The sequence below is a fragment of the Leptonychotes weddellii genome, chromosome 12 (genome assembly GCF_054177405.1).
Source record: "Leptonychotes weddellii isolate Sample4059 chromosome 12, ASM5417740v2, whole genome shotgun sequence".
Classification (NCBI taxonomy): domain Eukaryota; kingdom Metazoa; phylum Chordata; class Mammalia; order Carnivora; family Phocidae; genus Leptonychotes; species Leptonychotes weddellii.
In genome coordinates this window covers 82,487,023-82,493,023 of record NC_138380.1, presented here as the reverse complement: position 1 = coordinate 82,493,023, position 6,001 = coordinate 82,487,023, and the positions used below count along the sequence as shown (strand labels likewise).

Here is a 6,001-nt window from a genome sequence, read left to right as displayed (position 1 = left end):
CTATTGAGCCAAACGCACCAAGTTAATGGCACTTGGCCTCCAAGCCATCAGCACACACACTCGAGCCCTGTCTCAAATAACATTCCACTTTCAAACACTCTCAGTTGTCTACATTTACCTTGGGAAAAAAAAAAAAAACGAAGACCCATTTTACTGATAAGGAAAATTGCAAAAGCTTTTGAATGCACTTCCTATCCTACTAAGCCTGGTTTCTCCACTCTTCCACGATCACTTAGCCATGTCCACTGGACGTGGACCCATGAGCACTTTTACCCAGCTGTGTCTCTCCCATTCCTAGCAAACTCTTAGATATGCTTGATAAATATTTTTATCTAATTTACCTCATCTGTTGTTTTTATTAACAACTAATTTAATATCCTCTACTCTGTAATATCTGCAGAAGCCAGTAGAAGGAAGCGTGCAGCCAGCCCAGACCCTCAGGCCTGCACATCAAGATGGCAGGCTGGCCAAGGGTCCTCTGGGGACAGCAGTGCCAGAAGGAGGATTGGACACGGTGACCCGTCTGCATGAGATGAGGAAAAAAAAAAAAAAAAAAACAACCAGGAGGTCTGTAATACTGATGAACTAATCTGTCACTCACAAGCTCAGGTCTGCAAAAAAGAAAAAATGCAGTAAACATTTAATGACCATGAGAGGTGGAAATGCGAGAGTCTTCATTTTTAAAGGGTATTCAAACCCATGGCTCAGAACTGCTTAACTGTTTATAGTTGGGGTCGATTTGAAAAATCATCAGAAGGCAACAATCCACCCTAGAGTTCAAAGGGTTAGGAAGCATGCTACAGTTAACTATCAAAAACCCAGTTGATTTCCAAGAACTATATGAATGAACCAAGTTTCTTGATCTCGATATCTTAGGCAGGGAGTTTGTTCTTAAGTACTAGACTGCTTGATTGCTTGCTCGGGGGAGAGAAAATCCTGGGGGAAAGACATTTATGAGCAATATCTGCTCCATGGAACCAGGATACTCTCCCGAGCTGGATCATGGCCAGCAACACAGAGAAGTCCACTCTTCCCCTCCAGTGGAAGCAACTGGATATTTGATCCTAGAGATGAATGAAAAACCTAAAAGATCGTATTTCATGGGAATCCTTCAGTATTCTGAATGGAAAATATCATTGAAAATGGGTTATCTGCTCCTCTAACCCAAATCCACTTAGGAACAGAACTAAGAACAGAAAAAAAAAAAAAAAAAGGACGGAAATAATTATTATTCCAATATGTATTTGAGGAGGAACGCAAACTAACATTTGCATGATCAGATGGGACTGTTCACACCTGCTGAGTAGGTATAACACGATACTGAAATCAACAGCTGAAAAAACAAAAACATTTTTTATTCTGATTGACTGAAAAGCAGCAAAGATTATTGTCACATGCTCATTGTTAGAAGTAGTCATTTGGGTAAATATTTTTACCTGTGCTATAACAATTAAAAGGAAATCATTTCAAATACTTATGCCATCTTCCTTTTTTATCTACAGATAGGGGCTCAATTTAGGTTTTCTGACTTTTATGATAGGCAGATGGGGCAGTATGCCATTTTTCTTTCCTTTTGCATACTAGTGTTTCAGTTTCAGAAGAAGTAAGCATTGTAGCTTGTACATTTTTAATACAGACAATTTGTGTAACCTTCAGAACAACTACTTTTATAATTTCCCAGCTTGACAAAAGTATCTGAGGTTTTTTTAAGCAAATAATGTATGAGAAATGAAATCTTCAGAAAACACGTGGCTACTTTGATGCAACGATTTAGAAAGTATTTGTGACAAGTCATTAACATGTATAATTCCTGGACATACTAAGTCTCTAAAAATTAGAGTACGTACCAAATACCAGGTTATGTAATAATAACAACCAATTTTAACTCCTGACAAACTAGCAGCTTAAATCTGATATCTGTAAGATGTATCCCAGTTTCCTTTTTTAAAGAACATAGTTGAACCTTTTAAAAGTATATACCTTTGCAATTATTTCCAATAAACAGTATTGATTAATGAATTAGAAATATCTCTCTTGTCTTTTTTAAACCAAGTTTCTTTTCCCAACTAAGGGAAATATAGATGAAAGGAAATCTTATTTCTTTTCTGGGACTGAAATACAGTAATTTTGCACAGGATTATGACCATACCATGACATATGGGTGACAGAGCGTGTTTGCAACCTGAGAAAAGTTTTATTAAACAGGACAAAACTGTTATCAGGCGGGCGATCAAGTTTTATTTATCTACGAAAAGGTCATCTTTAACAGGTTACTTATTTAATCCTATATGCCACGATTATTTTAGTTAAATTTGATATACTTACTTGCTCATCAGTGAACACCTACACTTAAGTGGGTATTAACAGTATATAAAATCAGTCTTTACATATTTTCTCCTGCCAAATGTATGCCCAGAGACTTCACTTTTTATCTGTCTGTATAACAAAAACCAACTTGGAAGTTTTTAAAAAATATTGTTCCACCGAAGCAGGTATCTACTGCTTTTAAAATAGTGTGAGCCTGTGGACACATGGTATTATGTATCTGACATTTCCCATCTAAAAATACATTATGAAGCATGCTGGTATTAATAAACCATGTGCCTTCAGAACCCAAAAGTGCTTTGCTATAATTTGGTTGAAAACAGAGTAAATCGCTATATTTTCCACCATGCTATTAACATAAAGCAAACAAATTTCACATCATCCCCTTGACAGCTTGTCTTGATTGGAAAGTGTGCAAAAAAAAAAAAAAAAACTTTCAGGAGTTCATCAATATTCGTAACCACATTCAGACTGATGAGGTAACAGTTCATAAGTAAGGCTGGATAACTTAGAAAAAAACTGGATCAAAAATACATTACCAGAAGGAGAAAAGAAAGAAAGAAGCCACATATGTTCTCATTTTCCTCACCCCACCCCCAGCATAGAAAAATCACCCTTCCCTTGCAGCAGGGCACTACCATTCAGTTATTGGAAGGCAAATGAAAATACAACGATCCCCTTCCTCTCCTGATTGAGCTTCCGACGCAAAACATTTACACACAAACATGAAGTCCCGATTTCACAGAAAGCGCCCGAACCGGAAAGATCAAGACTCACTGACCCATTTGGAAGACAAAGACGACAGAACAGCGAAGCTCTAAAAATCAGCTTGTGAGGCCTCAGAGAGAGATTCTTCTGGCATTTCATCACAGCAACCCAGACCAGTTCACCTCCCTGAATCCAGGGAGGAGGCACTAAATAGAGCTGTTTATTATGGCTCTGGTGCTGGATTGCATTAGGAAGCCGAGCAGACCACCTGGACCCTTCAGAGTGTGGCGGTGTTTAATTTGCTGCCTGCCCCTCTGCAGCGTCCAAGACCACTACTACATTTACCAGGCTCAATCACACATTATCTGGGTTAGAAGTAAAGGCACGTGTATTGCTCTATTTCCATTTTCCACACAGAGAGGGAGAGAGGCAGAGAGAATACAGCCCAAATGAAAATATGGAACAGAACAATTTTAACTACTACCTAGGAAACATAGCACTTTATTCTCTCCTCACACTTTCTTCCAGAGCTCACCATCTCGACAGAAAATAAATCCTGAGACATAGATTTTTTTTTTTTTTAAACATCCAGGCCAAATTCTAAATTAGATCTGCCCTTGGATTTTTTTTTTTTTTCCTCTGTTGTTGTTTTAATTTTTGTTGTGAAGCGTCGCGTGGAAGTTTGAGGCTGAGGTTCCCTGGCTAGATTTACTGGGTGCCTTTTGCCTCCCGCACTTTCAGCACTACCCTGGCAGGTCGCTGGAGATACAGATAGAAAGATGGTACTGTAAATATGAATTATGTGAATCATATGGTGAGACCCTTGTGGAAAAAAAAAGGGGAGTTGAGAAATGGCTGACTCCATACCTGACCAATTACAGCTTGCATGGTCCCCGTATCCTGCTGAGCTGAGAGATCGCAATCCATCCTATGTTGTCTTTGAAAAGGAGAATGGGGGTTTCTGGCATGCATCTGTCAATCAACTTCTGCACTCACAACCATCACCAAAAGCAAGGGGAAAAAAAGTCAAGCTGCTCCACCAAATAGGATGAAACCGTCATGTGACCTCCGGCAGACACGCACACACACATTCACTACCTCCATAGAGCGTAAGAATTTTCTGTAGATATGAAATGACATTGACAAATATCCAATACCAAGTAAATAAAGTGAGACAAACAGCTCTTCACCAAAGACAAAACATCGGCTGTAATCTTCCGCTAAAGGTTTAACAAACCTCTAAGGATTTTTTTTTTAATGCTCTAGAAACCAGTGTTTAAAACAAAAACCAAAACAAAATTAACTATTTCATGTGATCATTGAGGCTTTGATTTCTACACCACCGCATAAATTCTTTTCAATTATAAGTCATCACCCTACTTCTGCGAAGCTGTCCCTAATGATTTTATTTTCAGATTCTCTAAATGACCTTTGGACAAGACGCAGTCATCTTTGCAGTTTTATATAACATCACCTTTACAGAAAAGCTTGAAATGCTAACCGTCGCAGAACACAGATACCCTGATATTTGTTGATTGGAAGTGGATATATACAATCATTTGTGTAAACTGTGATGACCACTCAAATATAAAATATTCAAAGCGTGTAAATAGTAGTCACTAAACTTTTCATTTCTAAAAGGTTAGGAAATGATTTACTTGCAGCTCATCTAAACTGATGTAAGGTGCTGACAAAGACTTCAACTTTTTTTCATTTAATTTAAGCTATTTGATCCCACACACTTGAGGATAGATTGTTAATGGATTATGGGTCAGCTATTGTAAGGGTGCTCATAACTATGAGCTTTTTTAACCCTTTCAGGATTGAGATCACAACCTGATTTCCTACACAACCTGACAGACATTGCCCAGTTGCCCTTTGGAATCCAAAGCCACACAGAGTAACTATTAGTTTGGTGCCTTTGTGAAGTTATTAACGTTTACATGTGTCCGCTCTTGAAACTTAAGTTCGTCGGTTGGCATACTCTGACTTGTCAAAAAAAAATTGGGCAGGAAAACTTCGTGGTATTTTCAAGGTTCAAAACGAACATCAAGCTTGAGAGGTAGAAAGGTTTTGAGGAATGTTTAATACAGACTATATACCATTACATATACTATAGCATTGTATTATATCATCGCTCAAAAATTAATTAAAAGGGACTTCAAGTAAGAAAAAACGTTTTTTCCCAACATTTCTAAAGACAGCTTTAGCAGGAAAAGAGTGCAGGGTTAAGGTCTCATAGACTTCTCATTAAGAGTTGCCCCACAAAGTAAAGATAAACACACACACACACACACTCTCTCTCTCTCTCTCTCAAGTCGGATCCCCAAACAGAATGAAACCGTGCACCAACGGGATAGCCCTCCTGGGAACTGACGACTGGAAAGGTCCTCCTAACATGATTAAAATGCACAGCTCCCTACTCCCGCGGAAACCGGGTCGGTCCGTGCCCCTGGAAGCACAGACCTACCGGGGGGTTTCTGCCGGGGAGGGGAGGCAGGGGCAGCCGAGCCGGGACAGCCGGGGCCCGGGCCGCGGTGGGCAGCGGCAAGAGCCGGGCCAAACTTGCACGAGGCCTGCGGGCTCGCGGGGGGGGGGCGGGGGGCGGTAAGGTGGGAGTGAGGGACGATGCGATCGCTGGCGGTGTGGCCTTCCCGGACCCCGCGCGGGCGCACCCCGGAGAGACGCGGAGAGTGGCGGGACCAGGGAAAGTTGGGAGGAGGGGCGCGCCGAGCGGCCGGCACCTGCCGCCCGCGCCCCCGGCGCCCCTGCGGGAGCCCAGCTTGGGGTTGCGCCGCCGCCCGGCTGCCTCGGAGCGCCGGTCGGGTGTGGGCCGCAGGCGCCACCTCCCGCAGAGATCCCCCGGAGGGGCGTGGAGGGGGCAGGTTGCCGGGTGAGGCCGCAGACCCCCGGGAAGCCCCACCCTGCGAATTGGAGTGGTTAGGATCGGCAAAGGGACAACTGTAGG

The 6,001-nt window shown here is 41.8% G+C and overlaps 1 protein-coding gene across 2 annotated transcripts in view; it reads right to left on the bottom strand.

The window, feature by feature from the left end:
- The window catches only part of POU6F2 (POU class 6 homeobox 2), a 200,585-nt gene extending 197,167 nt beyond the window's left edge, over positions 1–3,418 (bottom strand). For both annotated transcript variants that reach the window (XM_081800761.1, XM_031031654.2), the window contains exon 1: positions 3,107–3,418. The gene's annotated coding sequence lies outside the window, so the exon portion shown is untranslated. The remainder of the gene's footprint in view (positions 1–3,106) is intronic.
- Between the last annotated feature and the right edge of the window lie 2,583 nt (positions 3,419–6,001).